Consider the following 22343-nt stretch of genomic DNA (forward strand, 5'->3'; position numbering starts at 1 on the left):
AGGGGTCACCTAGAGCTGAGCCTCAGCACCAACATGGTTGGAGCAGTGACAGGCACCAGGGACCCTCTGCCTCACTCGCTTCGGCTCCCTGGTCGTTAGAGCAGGGTGAACATGCACAGCAGTGTGTCCTCACCTTGTCCAAGATGCCAACCAAGCCCCCAGGCCCCCTCGCACATCCTGCCAAGCTGCCCCGATGCCCTCAGAACGTCGTCAGGCAGCTCCGGGAAGTATCTGTTTTGGTTTCACCCGAGGTGCCGGGTTTCCGTCCACTCCCATTCAGTCACGTCTTGTTAGTCTCAGGCCTCCGTGCCAGCTGCTCCACATCTCGGGGGAGCTGGCTCCTGCCCCCTGACACCGTGGCACCCGCTCCCAGCTCCGTGCCCTCATGCACCAGGTAAGCAGGCTGTGCCGGCTGCCTCCATGTCACAGGGAATCAGGGAACAGGCCCGCGGCTCAGCCCTGGGGTCGGGGGGGCACACTGTCCAACCAGCCACACACTCGCCCACGCTCTTACGCACCCACACAGCATCACTGCACACCCACTGTGTGCCTGGGATGTGTGTTATTGCAGACAGACTTGCTCTACCTTCACCGGGTTTCCAACTTACCCAAAAGAGCTTAGTAAGAACACGGCCACATCAACAGCAACAGTTACGGGGGTTAATTGGGTTGGCAAGGCCTCGATGCATCGTGCACCCATCTCCAAGAGGAGTAACCTTGGCCAGAGAAGGGGGCTGGGCTAGCTTGCTGTGCCACGCGCTGTTATGACACTCGGAGGGCAGGCTCTCTGTGTCACCTTGGGCAGGTCAGCGCCTTGCCCCCTCTGGGCCTCAGTTTCCTCATCTGTTTATAGGGAGAACAGCTGAGTGCTTGTGTCTCTCTGGTTTGCTGGGGCCACCCCCAGCCCTCTGTGACTGCTCACTGGGTCATCTCCCAAGAGCCCCACTGGGGCCTGGGCTTCCCCCGCTCCCAGGGGTGTCGGATCTGTTGTTGGCACCAGTGCTGGGTCCAGAGCTCCATGGAACGAGGCAGGCAGGAGGATGGAAGGGCTTTGGGGAAACCACCCAGCAGCCTGCTAGGAGAGGCCCTGACACTGGTTCTGTGGGCAACTCTTCACACGGCCCGCTCCCTGGTACCCACCCCCCGACCCTGAGCAACACACCATCCACCCCAGCCACCCCCAGGACTACTGTGTAGAGCATGTGACCCTCTTGCTCACAGCCAAGAATGACCTGTATTAAAAGTCTGTCTCCTAGTCCCACCGCAGGAGTCATCTCTGGCTTTCCCCGAATCCCCCAGGCCATTCAAGGGACTGCCTCCTCCATCTGACCTGTGACTCCCCAACTGACCCCTGCTTTCCCCCACCTGACCCTTGCCTCCCCACCTTGCCCCTCACCCCCACCTGGTCCCTGCCCTCCCCCATCTGGCCCTGCCTTCCCAGCTGGCCCCTGCCGCTCACCTGGCCCCTGCCTCCCCCCACACCTGTCCTCTGCCTCCCCCACCTGCTCCCTGCTTGCCCCTTGGCCTTGGCTCCGGCACACCCCAGGCCCCGCTCAGCTGCAGCCCCGGGCACTACTCACCAGTCTCCACTGGACCCGCTCTTTCACCAGTGCCTGCGCACGCACGGCTGCCTCTGCCTGCATGGCCTCCATTCATTCATTCAATAAACATTTATGGAGCACCTACTATGTACCAGGCGCTGGCTAGGCCCACCCTCCCGGCTCTGCTCCCTCTCCAGGGCCCCAAGGGGTGAATATTTCCCTGCTTTCCAACACCCTCAGGGCTGCCCCGGGGCGGACTGGCACGGCTGGAGCCCACGGGGAGAAGCGGAGGCTCCGGGCGGCAGAGAGTGCAGCCCCGGGGGGAAAATGAAAACAGAGTCCTGGGCTGACACAGGTAGGCCTAAGCACTTCTCATGTGAACTCACTTAATCCTCTGCACAACCTCATAAGTCATGCTGTTTTTATTCCCACTTTACAGAGGAGGAAACTGAGGTTTCACAACTGCTACAAAGTGGCTTTGACCCTCCATGGCACCAGGCTCTGGGTCAAGACATACTATGAGTTCCTGTTTCATCTGGACAATGGCTTTAAAAATTTTTTTGAATTACTTGCCAATGTTGATAACTTGGGAGATTTTATTTTTAAAATCCCCACTTCTGGAATGACTGGAAAACCTGGAAGAACTGGCTCCCCACCTTCCACATCCCTGCGGAGACAGGGCGGATGGCGCGAGCCTCCCTGGTTCTGTGGCTCTGGGACACTCTGAAGGCATAGATCTTTTTGTGGGGATGGCAGGTCTCTGATTACGAATCTGGGGCTCAAGAGCTCTGTAGTTCTTTGATCCTAAAAGTCTACTTGGCCTCTGTGTCACTGATGGTACAAGGCTACCCTGGCCCATCCACAACCCTTGCTCACCTCCAAGCAGGCCCACCGGAGCGGGGACCCCAAACCAGGAGAGCACCCCCACACCCCTGACCTGCCTGTCACCCTGCGTGGTCCCTGGCTCTTCAACAACGCTGCTCGGTTTGCTGGGTCAAGTTGGGGGCTCCTGCTGGGGTTTGGGAGTAACGGGCTCCCAAATACGATTCCTCCTCCATAAAATATTGCGAGCCAGGATGGGCTGAGGCTCCCACCAAGGCTGCTGTGAACACCAGGAGGCCTAAAGCCTTGGCTGCTCAAGCCACAGCCCAGAGCGGGTACTGCGGCAAAGGGCTCTGGGGCTTCTAGAATGAACCCTTGCTCCTGCCCCTCCCCCAGAGCTCAGGTTCCCCTTGCTCTGCTCACCTGGGACTCCTGCCCACCCTCCCCACGGCCTCTCCCAGGCCGCCACCTGGGCTCATAGCTGGCCAGGGCCTGGCCCATCCCAGGGTGACAGCCTATCACAGTCCTGAACCAGGTGGTCGCATGGGGTCCCTCTCCTAGCCCTGAGACTGGCTTCTCTGCAGGGGTTGAGGGGGGGTATGGCTTGCAGGGGCCTGCAGCTGTGGCACCAGAGAACAAGGAAGCTCTGTTTGGGCAGGAGGAGCCCCGGAAGTGCCCAGGGGAGGGCCACCCCATGGACTGCCGGCTGCACAGAAACCACAGCCTGGGACACGTGTCCACCAAGTCTGCGTGGCCAACCCATAGAGACTGGCCCTCCTTAGTGTTCTCCTAGAAGGACAGGCCACCTTCAACTTAAATCCCGGCCCTGCCACTGAATGAAGAGCATGGCCCAGGCAAGCTACGTCTCCTCTGAGTCTCAGTCTCCTCTTCTGTAAAATGGGACTAGAAGGGCGCAACCTCAGAGGGTGGGAGAACGGAAGCTTCGGAGCAGGTCTGGCACATAGTAAGTGCTCATAGCTACCTCTAGAATGGGTATGATGGCCTGGCTCACAGGTGTGGCACAGTGCCTGGCACAAACAGGGTCCCTGTGACCCATCGCTGCAACAGTGGCAGCGAGGAAGGGATGAGGCCCAGCCCTGGACAGTGTCTGCCTTCCTGCCTGTTCCTGCCCCCTCAGAGACCTGCTCCCACCCCTGCCTTTAGCCTGCTCCCCAGCCTCGGTTTCTCTCCCGTTGCCAAAGCACAATGGCTGTTATAATTAACGGATTATCTCAGTGCGACAGCTGTGGTCCTTTGAAAATTGGGTTGAATAACAAGATCCCGGCGTATGGTAATTTCTTTTCATCCCCTGCTCCCTCTTTCTCTCTCCCTCACTTCAGCCTTGTTACGCATGCAAATGTTTCTTCCCCTTTCCCTCCTTCCCAAACACCTCCTCCTCCTTGGTGGCCCCCTCTCCTCAGGATGGCAGTGGGGGACAGACTACAGTTCTGCTTTCTGGTGACAGCCAGGTGGGAACTGATCCTCCTGGGCCCCTCCCATGCTCCTGGCGCTGGGCAGATTGCCTGACACATGTGACTTCTGTCATCTCCCGGGCAGACCTAAGTCCCTACACCCCAGGATTCCTCCTTCCTGCCAAGCCACTCCCTCCTTGGGCTACTTTGCAGGGACCTTCCCTGAAGCCCTGGTCCTCACTCTCTGATCTTCCCAAACCTACTTTGCCACTCCTACTGCCCAGCATCTCTGCCCCTCCCAAGGCTTCTGTTAGCAGCTTGGTACCAACCACCATCTTCCTCCCACTGCCTTCTGGACCCCTCCCTGGCACGTGAAACTCCGCCTGTCCTCATCCATGACTGGACTCGCCTCCCACTGCCCACCTGCTCCCCCACCCCTGCTTCTCTCCCCTGTCCCTGAGCCAGGCAGGAGCATCCCCACGTGCCCACACCTGGGTGGTCTTGGCGTACGCCCTCCCGCTGCTCCTGTCCTGCTGCAGTCTCCTTCCTCACCCCAGGTGAATTTCTCAATCTGCATGCTCAAGGGTCTCCCTGCCTCCACTCTCAGCACCCCCTCCACCCAGCAGAGGAGGAGCATTCTGAACGTCCATCGGAGCATGGTGCTCCCTTGCTCAAAAGCCTTCACCGGCTCCCGTACTAATCTGGGAAATTCCCAACAAGGATCATCTGAAGCTCAGCCTCTGGGGTCTTGCGGAGCTGGTTTCCTGCCTTCTTCTCCTGCCCTCCTGCTTCCCTCCACCAATCAAAATTGTCTGGCTGGGGTCCCTCCTGTGGGTTCCCACGGCACCCTGGGCTTCTTCCATCACAACCAGAGTGAAAACCGCTGCTGTGACTCCTGAGCTGAGTGCTCTGAGGAAAGGTCTGATTCTCCACTAAAGGCCAACACCAGATACCCAGTAGGTTCTGAATAAACATGTATTGATGACTGAATGAAAGAAGCCTGCTATCTCCCTTTATAGATATGAAAACTGAGGCTCAGAGTAATAACTTGCTCAAGATCACACTGTTTGTGCAAGACAAAACCAGGATTTGAACCCAGGTCTGTGATTCTAATGCCAGTCTTTCCCACTCCCTGGGGGTGGGGGGAGGGCTGTGGGGGTCAGCTTCTGCACAGATCTCAGGGGATTTGAACGTCCCTCCAGCCTTAGCTGGATGATAGGATGGGACTCCCTGCCCATGCTGTCACTGCATTGACCTTGGACTCCCAGGGCCTCAGTCTGCTCATCTGTAAAGTGGGAAGGAGCCCTGCCTCACTCCCATCTCAGAGGATGTCTGTGGGGACAGAAGCTCAGGTCTTGGAGAAAGCCAGCCCTGCTAACATCTGAGGGTTCGCCCAACCCCACCCTCCACACCCAACTGCGCTGCCCTTGGCAGGTACTTCTATGAGCTTGGGGGTTCCTAGGATGGCTGGTGTCACACAGGACAGAGATGCGCACCCCCTCCCCCCACCCCGCAAAAAAAAAGTGAGAGCTAGTGGAAGAACCATGGGAAGACAGAGGGTCAGATCATGACCTTGGGCAAAAACTTCCCTCTCTCAGCCTCAGTATCTTTGTCTGTGAACGGGGCCCAGTAATGCCCACTTTATGGGGTTGCCATGGGAACTGATGCGCAATGTGTCCAGCACATGCAGGCACCACCGTGGTCACAGGTTCTACAGGAACGTGATGGTCAAGTGTACGCAGGAGAGAGGGCAGGTGAAGGGGGCAGCACAAGGCAGGGCCACGGTTCCTGACTCTCAGTCCTCAACAGCCCACAGAACAGAGCTCAAACCCCAACATGAAGCCTTGGGTCCCCCCCTCCCTCTCTAACTTCACACCCTACCACATCCCTTATCAACCTACAGAGTTATAGGGATTCCCATCTACGTGTCCCCTGGGCCTTAGCTCATGCTCTTCCTGACCCTGGGGTACCATTTCCACCTTCCCTACCCCCCTGCAGCCCAGGCCTCGTGCCTCCTCCTCCAGGAAGCCTTCAGAGATTTCTTCTCCACAGGAAGGGTGTGGGCCTCCCTACCGTGCCTTCCCCCATGCCCTGATTCCACCCTCATGGACTTCTGGAAGGATCCTAGAGATTGTCTCACCCCATCCCACCCCACCACTTGTTTTACAGATGGGGAAACTGAGGCACAGGCAAGGGACAGCAGCTCTCCAGGGAAGTACTTGTACCCAGGTATCTGCTGCTACCCTACAGGCAGCTTCTCTCCTGGAACTGAGATGTCCTTGTTCAGCCCTTGCTTGTCTTCTCCTCACCCCCCAGCCCAGAGCTACCTGAGGACGGGACTCCATCTTCCTCTCTGCGCCCCCACCCCAGTGCCTAGCCTAAGGCCTGGCGCATAGTAGGCACTCAGTAAATGTCTGTTGAATTGAATTGCGCTCAGGGCGGCCAGTCGTCTCTGCTCTGTAAGAGAAGCATAGAGTTAGTGGAGCCGTTCCCATGGCGACGGGGGTGGGAACCAAGCTGGTGGGGTGGGAGGGCAGCCTGGCCCAAGGACCCCGAGGGCCCTGGAAAGGAGAGGGTCTGGGAAGCTGGAACATTCAGACTTACAGGAGTCTGAAATTCTGCTCCAACAGGCAGCACAGCCCTGACAAGTCGTACCGCCCCTGGGGCCTTGGTGGCCTCCTCTGGCCATTGGAGAGGATACTCCAGTCCCTAGGGGCTCTGAGGACGGCTTGTGGTGAGGAGCAGAAGAGATGTGAGGAGGGTAAACAGTGACTCCCGCTCACACTGAGCCCTCAGCGCCTGAAACACCAAGTCAGGTGGAAATGATGGCCCATTCTACAGACGAGGAGACTGAGGCTCAGGGAGGCGGGGAGCCTTCTCCCCTGAGGCCGCACAGCCCGCATGCTTGATCCCATGCTGTACACACAATCTCCCTGCAGAGAACGGAGGAAAGCGAGGCATAATAAAAAAAAAAAACCCAAAGACGCTGAACCCACCAAAGGGTGGCTGGAGCCCAGGCCCGGGCTGAAGAAAGAACTCCATGCACAGGGCCCAGCATGAGCCCCACGGCTGTGAAGGTTCAAAGCCTTTCAGATCCAGAGGCTGCAAAGGCCTGGGCAGGCCCTGATGTTAATATAGATCAGCAGAAACTATAAATACTTGGCCAGGCCAGGTATTGCAGGGCCAAGCCCGTGGAGCAGCCCAGCAGTGGCTCGAACCCTGGCCCCCTCTTCCTTGGGCCTCCGATCTTCATCTGTCAAGAGCAGGCTACAACACGATCATGACAGGTTCTTTTTCCAACAACCTAGAGTTCCCTGACCCAGTCAGGCTGGCAGGGGGGCCTCAGGGCCCAGACTAGAGTCCCAGGAGGAGTAAAAAAGGATGCAAGAGAGGCTGCCCTGGTCTACCTGGGACAACCAAGGGAGGGCTTGGCTGGGCCTCTGCTCCCTGGCCTGGAGCCCGGGAGAGACAGGGAAAGGGGCCTAGGATGCCAGCCATTCACTCCTTCACTTTTTCATTCATTCCAACAGCCATTCTCTGAGGATCTCCTGCTGGGGGAGCCGAGAACTCATTGCCAAAAGGCACAGCCTCAGGTAGATAGGAAGGCAGCAAGGCAGACGAGTGCGGCAGGGTAGAGGCCAACCTCAGGCTCTGCGCCCCATCCCAGCCTGCATCACCTGACACTAGAGTCACACCTGCATCTGCCTGGACCTCATCAAGGCCACAGATGGGGAGGGCAATCTCGCTCCTCCTGTAAACCCAGAGCCCAACCCGGCACCAGGAAGCACTCCATTAGTATTCACAAAAGGACCGAAGAATGAATAAAACGTCACGGAGCTTAAAAGAAAGGGCGTCCATACCCAAGGCCGTGACATGGCAGGGGCGGGGCAGGGGAGCAGGAAGGAGCCCACACAATTAATACACAATTTGCCCACTTGAAGGATGGAGAAACAGACTGAAAGAGGCTAGGGGATGTGCCCAAGGACCTCAAAGCTACAAGAACGGCTCAGGACCCGCAGCTCCCCAAATATAAGATAGGCTGGTGCATATAAATTCCAGATACAGCTGCTTCAAGCATTAGAGGGGTAACGTTTGCAGAGTCTGAGACTCTCCGACACGCTGAGCACAGGTGAGGGTGCAGTATCCCATCTTCTTTCCAAAGCCTCAAAACAGCTCTGGGTGGCAGACAGACCCTCATACCACAGACAGAAGAACCGGGGCTCTGGGAGAGGGTGTAGGATTCCCCAACCCCAGGTCCTTCTTGGTCATTACCTCAGTGGGACTCTCCTGCTGACTGGCAGTTCCACCTCCAACCCCTCCGAAATTCACCAGCAAGGGGTGCAGACCTGGGCCCGGGCCTGAATCTGCCTCTGCCGACTGGGTGACTCGGGCAGGGACCAGCCCTCTTTGAGCCTCAGCTTTTCCAAAAGCCATCTCCTCTACCCCAAGCAGCTGCTTCAAGGAGCAGAGCAAAGAGCATGCGTGCACGATCAGTCACTTCAGTCGTCTCCGACTCTTTGCGACCCTGTGGACTGTACCCGCCAGGCTCCTCTGTCCATGGGATTCTCCAGGCAACAATACTGGAGTGAATTGCCATGCCCTCCTTCAGGGGATCTTCCCGACCCAGGGATCGAACCCTCATCTCTTATATCTCCTGCATTAGAAAGCAGGTTCTTTACCACTAGTGCCACCTGGGAAGCCACAGAGGAAAGATCAACCCCCTTACAAACTGTAAAGTGCTAGTGATATTGAAGGGAATTTAATCATTACTGTTATACTTTCCTTCCTCAACCACTCCTCTGCCCTCCTTTCTAACAAGGCTATGACAGTTTTTATCAGATGCCCACTACGCCTGCCTCTGGTGTTAAGGGGTTGTCACGAATTTCATCTCCAGGATCTTAGGAATCATTTGCTATTTTTATGCCCATTCTGTAGATGAGGACATGGAGGTTCAGAGAAGTGATGTGACTTTCTCAAGATCACACAGCAAGAAATGAGAGCACTTAGCCATGACCCTGTATATCTGCTTTCAAGTATCTGTATATTCAGCCCTTTGGGGCCGCTAGTGTCCTCCAGTTCATTAATGCCCACCTGTTCCCTGGTTTATCCAACTTCCCAGATGTATGCAATATTCATATTTCCATCAGCAGCAGCTCACACACCCTTCTCTGAGGCCTTTGGGAGCCCCATTAATCATTCAGACACACCTGCATATTCATTAACTTACGAATTAATACAGGGCCCCTTATTACTTCGGGCCTGCTGCCTGCATTAAAGATACTTCGACTTCATTCATTATTAAACTCCTCTGATAAATGATCACATCCGTCCTTCACAGAGTGGGGCAGCGCCCAGGCCCCCAAGCCAGTAGGTCTGCACCAGCTGCTGTGTGACCTTGAGCCAGGCCCTCACCTTCTCTGGGCCTCCCGCATGTTTACCTGATAAAATGAGGCAAAGGACAGTCTCTAAACACTGCCTGGGCTTGTCAAGACTGGCCCTGTCCCATCCTTCCACAGGCTCCTTCAACCCTTCCCTGCACTTACATGTCTTTCTTGGGCTCACATGATCCTTTGTTCTCCATAAAACAGGAGCCAGTTGTCCCTGCTGTTTTCCTGATCCTCTCCCACCAGTGGCCTCCATTCACATCTGGGCCTGAGCCTGGGCTTTGCAGCCAGCATCATGTATCCTGAGCTAAGCTGGCTTGGCAGACCAGAACATATCCCAGATCACAGAGGCCAACTGACTCCCGTGGCCAGCAAGGGTGGACTCCGTCTGCCACACAACAACAACGATGATGACCACAACAATAATCATAAGTGCGCCCAGCATTTCCTGAGCACATACCAGGCCCCAGGCCTTGGGCAAAGTCCTGCATTGTCTCAGCCTTCTCAGAACCACGTCCACTTTACAGATGGGGAAACCAAGTGCAGTGAGGTCAAGGCCATGTCCCCATCTCACTTGGGATCCCCAGCTCATCACCATCACACACTTCGGTTGGAGGTGCGACCCTCAGTCAGCACCCTGCCCTGGCTCCACCCTTTCCTGACTGGGTCCTCTGTACACCGACCCTACCTAATGGGGGGTTTCAGGCAACACAGAATGGGCCCCCACTCCCTGGCATGCGCTGATCGACCCTCTTATGTCTGGCACAGAGCAGAGCCTGTGAACAAAGCGTGAGGCTGCTGCTCCCTATGTCACCCCTGCTGGCTCCGCTGCCCTCCTGCTCCGCCCCTCGGGCACCTCTGCGTGGGGCTGCTCCCAGGGCTGCTGGGCTGCCAACAGCAGAAGGGCCAGGCTGCCGCCTCATACCGGTGCTGGGCCTGAGGCTTCATTCTCTGGCTGTGTGACTATGGGCCCATTACCAAACCTCTCTGTGCCTCGGCCGCATTATCTGAACCAAACCTGACTCCACCCTCTGCCTCATCCCTCATCTCCAATCCATCCTGACACTTGTCCAGGCCACAGGTGAGTTTTCAAGTCACTGATGGCCCTTGTCTGGAAGGCACCACTGGCTCCCAGCAACTCCAGGTGTCCCCTGGGTGCCTCCCCTAAACCTTTAGCTCAGATGCCAGAGAGCCTCTCAGAATAGCCTGTTTATTATGGACCCGCTGAGGACTCCTCTCTTAAAGCCCTTCCAGAATCTTCTGTGGCTCCAGGCTGAAGCTAGAAGTCCTTCTGAAGGTCAAGGCCCTATGAGGTCTGGCCCAGCCACCCACTCCAGACCCCTCTCCTGCATCCTCCCTCAAGGCAGGGCTCCCCTCTCTCATGGAGAGTCTCCTGGCTCTTGTCTGACCCCTGATGGCATCTGTCCCTCCCACATTGCCCAGCCATCGAGCACAGGGTGTTCTCCACGGCAGCTCCAGCCCCTGGCACAGACAGTCAGCCTGGCAGTACTGCGGCCTGTACCAATGCCTCTGTCAAGTCCAGAGAGCAAACCCACAGGGCTGCATTGTGCCAACAAGGAACCCAGCAGACTCGGCGAAGGCCTTGCCACTCTTCATCTGCTGCAGACACAGCCCCGCTTACACAGCCCCCCTGTTACCTTGTCAACAGGGTGACAAGGTAAAGGTCATCGGACCTATTTCTCAAGTGAGAGGTTCAGAAAGATAAAGTGGGTTCCCAGGTCACCACTCATCAGTGGTGGGGCTGAGACCAAGCCTTATTGCCTGGGCTCCAGTCACCGAGCACTAACCACATGCCAGACCTCAGTGAGGTTATACATTAACTCATCCAAGCCTCTGCATAGCCCTGGGAGATGGGCACAACTATTACACTCATTTGAGAGAGAAAGAAACTGAGGCCCAGAGCAGTGAAGCCACTCACCCAAGGGCACACAGCAAAGAAGTGAAATAGCCTGGGACACGCCGAGTTGTAGTCGTGCAGCTAGTCTGCCCCGCCAGCTCTGCTCAAATCTCCCCAGGCCTCTGCTGCCAGGGCTGCCCTGGGTGAGAAGCATCTCCACTGCGGCCCCCTCACCAGCCCCAGCTCCATGGCAGCAAGGACTGGAGCCATGCCCTTCCTTTCGAGCCCAGGGTCCATCATCTGGAAGAGGGTGACAGACCAACCAGGGGCCCTTCACCAGCAGCATATGATCCCCACACCTAAAGCCTGCAACACACTAGGCCCCGGACTGGCAAAACAAGCCTCTGGGGATCACCAGGGGGTGAGGGACCCTGGGTGGGAAGGGGCAGGGGTCTTATCCAGGGTTTAGGAGCAACAGGGTTCAGGTGCCTGCCTGCTGTCATCAAGAGCAACATGAAGCCAACAGGAGAAGACGATGGTTAACTGGGGGGCTTGGCACCTCTGAAGACCTGCCGCCCAGGACCCGAGGGGGCGGGGCATCCCCAGAAGGGACTGCATCCTGCCAACTAGACAGTCCACAGCTAATGAGCCCCTGCTGCGGGGCTGGGCTAGGACTCCCGGCGCAGGGCAGAGGAAACAAAGATGGGCAAGGACGTCTCTGGCCAGGAGGGAATTCGGGCAAGAGGAGACCCGGCACTCAGGCCCTGGGATCTTGGCTTTTTAAGAAAACCCTCCTGTGGGTTACTGGGTTGGCCAAAATGTTCATTCAGAGTTTCCATTATGGTTTTCTATTTCCATTTGTACAACAGAGAAAGTGTTAGTCCCTCAATCATGTCCAACTCTGTGACTCCATGGACTGTAGCCCACCAGGCTCCTCTATCTGTGTAATTCTCCAGGCAAGGATACTGGAGTGGGTTTGCCATTCCTTTCTTCAGGGGCTCTTCCTGACCCAGGGATCAAACCGGCTCTTCTGCATTGTAGTCAGATGCTTTACCATCTGAGCCTCCAGGAGGTGAACGAGCCTCTAATTTCTCTTAAGAGAGAATCTGAATTTTCACAGATTGGGGTTGCTAAAAGTGGGATAACACCAGTGGATTTCAGGGCACTTCCTCACTGCACTCCCAGTGTGAGTGCTGAGTGTGGGGACCATGGACAGGTCCCATTTCAGCCCCAGGCCCCAACTTAGGGGTTCGGCACACAAAGGTGCTCAGTAATTCTGGCCAAACTGTTAGTGCATCGTTTCCAGGGCTCTGTATCAAAACTACTGTGTGTGGCGAACCCCCGCCCCTGCCCCAGTCACCTCCCTCATCCACTTTCAGGCCCTCCGGGGTACTTGAGAGAAAGTCAGAGCTGGCAGCCTCTTCAGCACATCTGGGCTCCTGACGTGTAACAGGTGAGGAAACTGAGTCCAGAGTGGGTGAGAGTCTTGCACAAGGCTGGCAGCCACATCCTTTCTCCTTCAGGCCCCCGCTTCCTGCCTCAGCTCCCCAAAGGCTGCTGCCCCTACAGGCTCTGTCTCCACCCACCTATGTGTGGCCCCCCGCTCCAGGGTGACCTCGGGCATGCCTTTGGTCCCCGAGATCCTGGACTTTAGCTTGTTGGATGTCTCCCCAGGTGCCCTGAAAGGCCCCAGGCTCAGCCCCAGATCATCTTCTCACCCAAGCCACTTCTGCACACGTCTCTTTTTAGTCAAGGTCACCACCACCCTGCCTGCCTGCCTGCTCAGACCACAGATCTCACCATCACAAACTCCTCCTGCCCCTGCCGGAAAAGAATAATGAGACCAGCCACCAGCCCCATCCTCAAAACATCTCCCCCATGTGTCCTCTGCTCCCCAGCTCACCAGGACCTGCTGCCATCATCACCCCCTTGCCCATCATGGCTCCGTTTTTCTCCAGTCCCTCCCTCATGGCGGCCAGGGGGAGTCTTGCACAGGGCAGCCCTGACACTGTCTCTCTTCCTCAGAATCTTTCTGGGAGTTCCCTGCAGCCCTGAGGACAGGGGCCAAGTTCCTTCCTGGCATGTGAAGCTTCCATGAGGGGAATCCATACCTTCCCCACCTCCTGCCCCAGCCCCTACTCACTTTCCTGGCCCACCTCCCTGACTGACAAAGGCCCTTTCCTCTCCCTGCCACTTGCCACCAGTACTGTGAACCCCTATCAGCTTCAGCTCAGGCACCACCTCCTCCAGGAAGCCTGCCCTGAACCCTAAGCCTGGCCTCACCATTCCACAGCATCCCTGGGCTCACAAGCTCCAAGCGGTATCCCCGTGGCACAGTCACTATTTCCCTTCCTGAGAGCCAAGGCAACACCGTGTGTCCCTTCAGTGCCATCAAGGGGCCTGGCATGGAGGAAGTACCTGGGGCCTGGGGACTACAGAGGACTAAAGCACAAGAACTACACAGACCCCGGGCATGTCCTTCTCAGCCTGCCTCTGTCCCTATCCACCTGCCCACCTCCCCACTCGCTGAGTGGACCTGCTTTTACTACTGATGACAACATGGCCTCCCAGCTCCTTGTCATTGTTATTATGACCACTCAGGCCTCAACCAGTGCTGCGGCTCCTGTGTCCACCATGGTCCCAGCCTGCTTGGGGCAGCATGGTCAGGCAGGGGCAGAGGAGCAGAGGAATGCAGAGAAGGTGGACAGAGCCCCTCCTGGGAGCCTCACCTGGGCGGGGGGGCTGATGTAGCTGACCTTGAAGAAGACCCAGCAGCTCTTATCTGGGCACGCAGGGCCTCTGTTTACAGATGAGGAGACTGAGGCTCTGATCAAGGGCAAGCAGCTAATCTGGAGCCTCATGGCCAGTGAGGGCCAAGCCAGGGATTCAAACCTGCCCACCAGACTCCTGCCCACCCTCCTTGCACTAGATCCGGTAGCTTTCAAAGTCAAAGGAGGGGACTTGTTCACCCCGAGTCCAGGCATTCCAGGAGGCCACGGGCACTGAGGACAGAGAGCCCTGCACACCCTCAGTTCAGACACTTGCTCTGTACCCCTGTCAGCTGTGTGGTCTCAGGGAGCCTGAACAGCTTCTCTGAGCTGATTCCTCATCTGCCCCTGAGGATGGGAGGCTGCCCTGCAGGCCTGCCGTGAGTGCTAAAGGAGACAGAAATGACCACAGCCAATAACTACAGAGAATCTCCCAGGCTGGGCTACAGGTAGGTTAACTCCCTTAAGTGGCCCCACAAGAGGCAAATCCTTACAATATCCCCATTTTACAGACAACAAAATGAAGGCACAAAGGATCTTCCCAAAGCCTTGCAGCTATAAGTGTGGAGCTGGGCATGCAGCGCTGGGCAGAGAATGATCAGCACGGGATGGGTCCTCACTAATGATATTCCTTTCCAGCTCAGACCTTCCCTTTAATCCTTCAAAGGCATCCTGAATAAGCTGGCCTCTCCCACCTCCACTGAAACCACCTGCTGGGTCCTCCTTCCACCTTCACAGAGCGAACCCTCTCGCCCTCAGTGGCCCAGATCAAATACCACTTCTCCCCTGAGCCTTTCCTGAGCTCCACCACCCTCCATCCTCTCCATCGCCACCTGCTAAAGTTACCCGGACGGGTCCCGCGGTCTGGCAAACAGACACCTAGAAGACCTTGCCTCTGCCCAGTCCCTGCACAGCTGCCTGAAGAAACTTCTTGAAGCATAGCCAGGTTCATGGAGCGCCTCTCTGCTCGGAAGCCTCTGGGGCCTCCCAGGTCCTTATACCCACAGTCAAGATCGGGCTTGGTCCCATCTCTGCAACTCTGCCCTCTGACACCCCTCCTGCAATGAGGCTACGGTCCAGAGACACGGCACCCCACTCTGCACACAAATGCCTCCACGCACACATGCCTGTGCAGACACATGCCCACACACACGTGCCTCCCACACACATGCTTGTGCACACACATGCCTACGCACACGTGCCTCCCCACCACATGCCTGCAGACACACATGCCTGCACATACACACACCTACACACACATGCCTGCGCACACACGCCTGTGCAGACATATGCCTGCACACACGTGCCTCCCACACACATGCCTGCAAACACACATGCCTGCACATACACACACCTACACACACATACCTGCACACACACATGCCTGCACATATGTGCCTCCGCCACAACCTGCCTGACTCCTACTTGGGACTCTCCCTTGAGCCCCCCTCTACCACACCAGCCTCCCACTCCTCAGCCTGACCCCAGAAGAGCACCGTGGAGAACTCCCCTCCCCAACTCCTCAGCTCTTCCTGCTCCTTCCATCCTGATCTGCATCATCCCCAATACCGTTTCTCAAAGCCGGTGGCGGGCTCCCTCTTGCTGGAAGACTACACAGTCTGGACTCCTCTGGCCTGTCTGGAGCTCCCAGGGCCTGTCGAGACTCCTGCACCCCACTTCCCCACTCCAAGGTCCTCACATGGGAGCTTCTTACCCTTCTCACCCAACACCTCTTGGCCTTTCCCCTTGAAATGGCCACAACCTGGCATGTCCCACTCCCACCTCCTGCCTGCTACTCCTCAGACTCAAAGCCACTTCCCACAGGAAGCCCTCCAGCCCACCCAGGCATCAGTCAGCCTCACCTGCCTTCCGCTTGGCTGTGGAATTCCTAATGGCAGGGACTGTTCTCATTCACTCCCAATTCCCCAGAACCCTGCACGATGCTCAGCCCACACCAGACGCTGGAGAACTGTCTGCCGAATAAACACGCTGCTTCCCTCTTGAGCTCCCAGAGGCAGAGGAAACAAGTTCCATTAGCCAACCATGACCGGTGTGAATCCACTCGCTTCTCCCCACCTCCGCCAGCCTCCAATGGCTCACATCAACTACTCCTGTGGCCCTCACCTTCCTCCCTGCCGCCACCCCCACCTGCCTGCTGACTTCCGTCAGGCCTGAAGAACCTCCACAGCCCTCCCTGACTTCCTATCTTCACCTCTCTCCTCACTCATGTGCTCCAGCCCCAGGGAAGGCCGCCTTGCTCCTCTGGGTGAACGAAAGAATGAGAGTTTGCAGCTTCCTAACGCTGGACCCTCATTGAGCCTGTTTTTTGAGTGCAGCCTCTAAGCCTCTGAAGGGTAGGACATGGCTTACTCTTCCCAAGATCCCCAATACCCAGCACAGAGCAGGAGTTCGAAAGTCTCCATGAACAAATAAATGAGGGACTTCCCTGGTGGTCCAGTGGTTAAGAATTCGCCTTGTGATTCAGGGGCTTGGGTTTCAATCCCTGGTCAGGGAACTAAGATCCACATGCCCACAAGCAACTAAATCCATGCACAGCAACTACTAAAGCCTGAAGCCCATGCACCCTGGAGCCCATGAGCCACAACTAGAGAGTCTGTGCATCGCAACGAAGATCCCACATGATGCAACTAAGACCTGACACAGCCAAATAAACAAACTCTGGTTGTTTAATCTCTCAGTCGTGTCCGACTCTCTGCAACCCCAAGGACTGCAGCACTCCAGGCTTCCCTGTCCATCACCAACTCCCGAGGCTCGCTCAAACTCATGTCCATTGAGTCAGTGATGCCATCCAACCATCTCATCTTCTGTCACCCCCTTCTCCTCCTGCCCTCAATCTTTCCCAGCAACAAAAACAAATGAATGAGTACTGGATTCAAATCCTGACGCTCCTGCCTGGGCCTGTTTCCTCACTGCAATCCTTGACCTCCCTCCTCCAAGGCTAGGGGGTGCAGGGAGCACAAGGGATGTGGGGATCAAAAGGTGGAGATCAAATGACAGCAAGGCCTGAAAGTGCTGTAAAACCACACATCACTACACACCTGGAAGGGACTATTCATTCCAAAGCAGTGAAAACGAGGCTGAGGTCAAGTATTTCACAGACTCATTCATTTAGCACCATTTCTCGAGCCCGGGCCAGGAGCAGGGCCTTCCAGTGCACTGGACACGGTGGTTCTGCCCTGAGGCATTCACAGCTCAAAGGCAAGAGTGCAGGAGACCAGGCATCTCAGGGAGAAGCTCAGAGAGCCGTGGGGCTTCAAGACAAAGCGGCTGAGGCCCAGGAGGGGTTCCAGGAAGGCCTCCTAGAAAAGGGGTCTGCCAGTTCTCAGATCATCCAGCTCCACCGGAAAGAAAGGGAACCAAACAGCCAGGTTAACTAGGAATACGGGCAGGCCAGCCCCACAAGCCAATGTCATCTCAGATGAGCATGTACTACTACTACTGTCCCCATTTCACAGGTGAGAAAAATTGAGGCACAGAGAGCTAAAACCACATGTCTCAGGTCCCCCAGATCTTGGGCAGCCAAGCTGGTGGTCTCTGGGCCTCCTGCACTTTCTGAGGCCCCTGGAGAGACTAGAAACCATGTTTAGAACGTTCAACTTCTGAACCAAGGGCCACACCACTCTGATGGCATCCAGGTCAGCTGCTTCCAGACACAGCAAGGACAGACACAGCTGTTGGTGCCAGGCACACAGTGGGCCATCAGGAAACAGATCTGAAGAAATCCCAGAAAACAGCTGCTTCCTGTGAGCTGAGGGGTAGCTGCCCTGGGGGGCTGGTGAGGGTCCAGGTACCACATAGGGCCCCGGGAGCCCTTCCTTGAATACATGCAAACGAATGGCATAAATTTCTACTTACTTAACTTCACAAATGCTAACAAGCTCATAAAAAATAAGTTATTCTTCCTCAGCTCCACAACACCCTGCATTTGTTTAATTTTGTTTTTGTCCTTCTCCCAGCCTCCTCTCCAACAGAAATGAAAAGCCACATCTTTGGGGCTTTCCCTGCCAAGTGGGTCTGCCCTTTCCCCTCCCCCATTCTGCCCCCCAGATAGGAAACCAGGGTCCCGGGAATGGGCTCTGCTCCCTCCCCCACATCTGTGTGATCTTGAGCTCTGACTTAACCTCTCTGGTTTAACTGGCTCAGTTACCAAGTAGGAAGCACGCGTGCACGCAGCTGGCCTCTGGGTCAGCGTGAGGATCAAACATGGTAATCCGAGTGAAGTGCTGAGTCTACTCCAGGCACAGAACAAGCCCTCAATAAATGTCAGACCTTGTTATTATGTAAAGAAGAGTTAAATAGCTCCCTTCCAGTTAATCCATCTGTAGGGTTTGCCTTCTGGGCCAGCTGGCTGCCCATGGATAGGTTTTGTTGGTGGGCTCAGAGCTGATGCAAATCTGGGTTTGATGCTATGAGGCAGAGCCTTTACCATAGGCCCCACCATACCCTACTGCCTTCCTCAGTCTGGATGCTCACATTTTGTGATGAAGCCCCTATGGGCATCTGAGTTAGCTATCCCTAGTTTATACCTCTCAAAAGCTTTTCCAGTGGGTCATTGATCACATCATTAGGCCCAACTCACAGATGAGGAAACAGGCTCACGGATGGGCAGCGACTTACCCACAGTCCCTGAGGGAGGGACTGCAGAACCAAGGAGAGTTTCTTCCCCAATCCTGGCCTGTTTTCACTCCAGCGCCCTTGCCTCACCATGCCAGCTTAAGAGCCACCTCGCTGGTGGCGTCCCTGGAAGAGCAAATGGCCTATTAGCCAGACGATGGCAAGCCTAGCAGAGCCCAGCACTGGGGCCTCCAAAAGATGGGGCCTGGGCGTCAGAGCTGCCCTTTCTTCCCAGGTCCCCCCATAACATCTACCTTGAGTGCACTTCCAGGAACGGCCCTAGCCAGACAGTGCACCTTGTTTGCCCACACTGGCCCCCTTCTACTGACACAAAGCCTAAGTAGCCATGGCCCCAGCCAGCTCCAATCAGTTACCACCAGCTACAGCCCCATGAGCTCCTATTTTGCGGAAGAGAAAACAGGCCCAGGCAGGAGAAGAACATTCCCTATGGTTACAATGAGGGAGACTCAAGCTGCGGCTTTTGAAGACCTGGCTTGTCCCACCCTCCAGCCAGCATCAACTAGCAAGATCCAGGAAGCAGGGCCAACACTGGAAGGGACAGCCCCTGAGGCACCAGCTACAACTGCCACCACCGTCCCCCACCCCTGCTGGCCTTGATTTTCCCATCTGCAGTGTGAAGAGACACAGTGAGCCTGTCGTAGAAAGCAGAGAGGTAAGGCTGGGAGCCTCAACAACTCAACAGTGTGGCTGTGATCATCATCCTCAACTTCCCCAAGAAGTAGGTGGGACCACTGTCCCCTGTGTTCCTCACAACCCCTCTCACAGGGCACCCCCTGGCCCGCAGCCAGCAGAAGCACAGAAGCAATGAGTGGTTAGCACAGACTAAATATTAATACCACGCTGAGGGCTTTTCATATCCACTAGGTGGATGCTGTCATGCCCATTTTCCAGACAAGTGGAACCACAGAGAAGCTAAGTAACTTGCTCAGGGTCACCCAGGAAGAGACAGTGCAAAGTGGACTGGTGGACAGACCAACAGAGAAATGATGGAGACCACAACCCTGGCTGTTGGTGTCCAGTCAGCAAGATGCAGGCTTAGAGGATGCCAGGAAGGTCAGGATGGAGGAGGCAGAGCTGAGTCAGAACCTGTGGCCAGGGTAGGGGGCCCCATAGCTGCTGCCAGCTGTAGCTCTAACAGCTCCCGACCCTGGACACCTGCTGCTGCAGCCCACGTGCCCACTGCTAGTCTCAATGGCATCACCAACCAGTTCAGGCCACTTTCATTCTTCCTTTCTTACCAGTCTCCCAAATCCATTCCAGGGTACCCCTCCCCAGGTAGGTCGAGTCATAGCGTGGTTCCCAGTGGTTCAGGACCTTGTCCAAGCTCCCACCAAGCCAAGAGCGACCGAGTAGGGACGTGAACCCAGCTCTTTGATACACCTATCCTCTCCCTCCTCGATTCTCCAAGGGCACAAGGGCACCACCAGCTGCTGCTGGGGAAGAGGGTGGGGCCAGGGCCTTGAGGGGTGGGGCCAGGGCCTTGAGGGGTGGGGCCAAGAGAGGCAGGGGCGGGGCCTAGGAAGTAGGGGCAGGCCGGAGAGAGAAGACTGGATCCCAGTTACCTTGGCAACAGAACTAATTAATTCCAACTCTGGTTCCATCTGTGCCTTGGCTGGATGGGTGGTTTGGGCTCGCGGGTGTTTATTTTGAAGGAAGGGGAGAGAAGTGGGAGGAGCTGGGAGGCTGTGGTCTCGGGGGCTAGTAGGGGCTGACACCCCCACAACGCTCACATATAGCATCTCCACCCCCAACAGGAAGAGACAGGTTCCGGCCTCCAGAGACAATCTCAGACCTCCTCCCAGGGAGGCAGCGCTCATCCTAGCCCAAACACTGCCTGGCTCAAAGGGCAGACAGCAGTGCTTGCTGTATGCACACACGTGCACGCACACATGGACACAGATGGGGGAGAACACAGGCTCCACAGCAAGAGACTTGGGTTCAGATGCCAGCTTAGCTTTCTGAGTCTCAGCTTTCCCATCTGCAAAATGGGCAACAGTGCTCCCTGCAAAGGGCTCTTAGAATTAGAAGGATGTCCCCAGTGCAGGGGAGGGAATGTTCTGCTGAGGGTGATCCTGGCGATCAAACTGCCTACCCAGTTTGTAGGAAGTGCTACCCAGAAGGTAGCACTTCTGAGAAATTGGAATGAAGTCAGGAGACAAGATCACAGCATAGGAGAGGGAGAGGGAGCCCAGAGGCAGGAGCCCTGTGGCTGGGCCAAGTCCAGCAGGTCTCAGAAGCTAGGCTAAGGAACCTAGACTTAAGCCCCAGGACAACAGGGAACCAGTGACATGCTAGGGAGCCCAGGCCAACAGAAGAGTGCAGAATAAATTGGGGAAAATGAGAGCTGGCCTTTGAGGAGCCTGCTGCAATAGTCTAGACTCATGATGGTGACTCAATGCAGATAAGGGTAGCAGGGAGGACAGGCAATGGGATAATCGGAGCACAGGACTTGGTGACCTACAGGCTGGGAGGCCAGGGGTGAAGTTCAGAGACAACTTCCGGGTCCAGGTGGCTAGCTGAAGTGGCTGGCTGAATGATGGCAATACCCACACTGGAACAGGGAACTTCAGAGAAGGAGCTAACGGGCCAGAAGGTAGGAGGAGAGAGGAAGAGCCTGCATCAGACAAGCTGAGTTTTGGGGGCCAGAGGGACACCCCAAAAGATATGTCAAGTCAGCAGGTAGCCATACCCATTGCCCAACAGCCAGAAGCAGGGCACAGAGAAGGATGAGAACTGGGCATCCTCTGTACACGGCTGCTAAGAGGAACCAGGGAAGCAGAGGGATCGCCCAGAGACCAGGCAGGCAGGATCAGCCCTCAGGGATGGACACAGCTGGGAGCTGACACTCATGCTCGGGAGCCTGCCACCGAGCTGCACCAGGACCCAGGCCAACCAGGTTCAAATCCCAGACCCTTCACCTCACCAGCTGTGAGAGCCTGGGAAAGTCATTTCACCTCTCTGAGCCTCAATTTCCCCATCTGTAAAATGGAAATAAAAGTAATACCTGCCCGGTAGGATATTATGAGAAGGGCCATCCCCCTGGACCCTTAGGCTGAGCCCCAGAGACACAGGCTCTCCAGGAACCAGCCCTTTCAGGGAGGGTAGAAGCCACTGACCTTTGCTGAGCACCTGCCAGGCACAGGGCACCTCACAGGGGTTTTAGACCACACACAGCCACAATCAAGGAGGAAGGGCCTGGAGTCAGATGGCACCTGGCTAAATCCTGGGTCCTCTACTTACTAACTGGGACCAGGAGAGGCCCCTCTTTTGAGACTGTGAAATGGGGTAATTAGGGTGTCTACCATGGTTCCTGGGATCACTGTGAGCATGGAACGTGAAAACATGTAAAGCATATGTCACCAGCCTGGCACCCAGAAAGCACTACATAAATCATCACTTAGTCTTCATCAATACAGCTGCTGTTACTGCTCCTCCCCACAACCCAAGAAGGTAGATGGACTGGCCCCCATCTAACTGAGAAGGACAAAGGCCTCACCCACCATAGTGTCCACGACCTGGACCGGCCACCATCTGGTCAGAGGATCCTCTCTCCCCCAGCCCAGGGCAGGGCCACATGAGACCGCCTAGGTATGAACCCTGCCCTGGCTGCTCTGAGCTGTGTGACCTTAGATTATTCACCTCACCTCCCTGAGCCTTAGATTCTGAGCCTGAAGAAATGAGGGTCCCCTACCTGCACCATCATCTGAGGATAGAGCAAGGAAATACACAAAAGGCATCTAGCCGAGGGAATGTACACAGTAGGTGCGCCATAAAAGCAGCAGTTATGATTAATTTTTGGATGTGAAGACCTGAAGGAAGGAATGAATATAGACGAGCTCTGACAGAGGGGGTCCCAGGTGTCATGCCCTCCCAGGGCCACGCAACCACCAGGCGGTTGCAGC

General features: G+C 56.1%; 1 protein-coding gene across 2 annotated transcripts in view; it reads right to left on the bottom strand.

Annotated features, from left to right (window-relative positions):
- The window catches only part of ELFN2 (extracellular leucine rich repeat and fibronectin type III domain containing 2), a 51804-nt gene that overhangs the window by 9995 nt on the left and 19466 nt on the right, over positions 1-22343 (bottom strand). The window contains exon 3 of one of the 2 annotated variants that reach the window (XM_018048308.1): positions 1581-6232. The exons of the other annotated variant lie outside the window; for it this stretch is intronic. The gene's annotated coding sequence lies outside the window, so the exon portion shown is untranslated. The remainder of the gene's footprint in view (positions 1-1580; positions 6233-22343) is intronic. 2 annotated transcript variants of the gene reach the window in all.

The sequence above is a fragment of the Capra hircus genome, chromosome 5 (assembly GCF_001704415.2).
Source record: "Capra hircus breed San Clemente chromosome 5, ASM170441v1, whole genome shotgun sequence".
NCBI lineage: Eukaryota > Metazoa > Chordata > Mammalia > Artiodactyla > Bovidae > Capra > Capra hircus.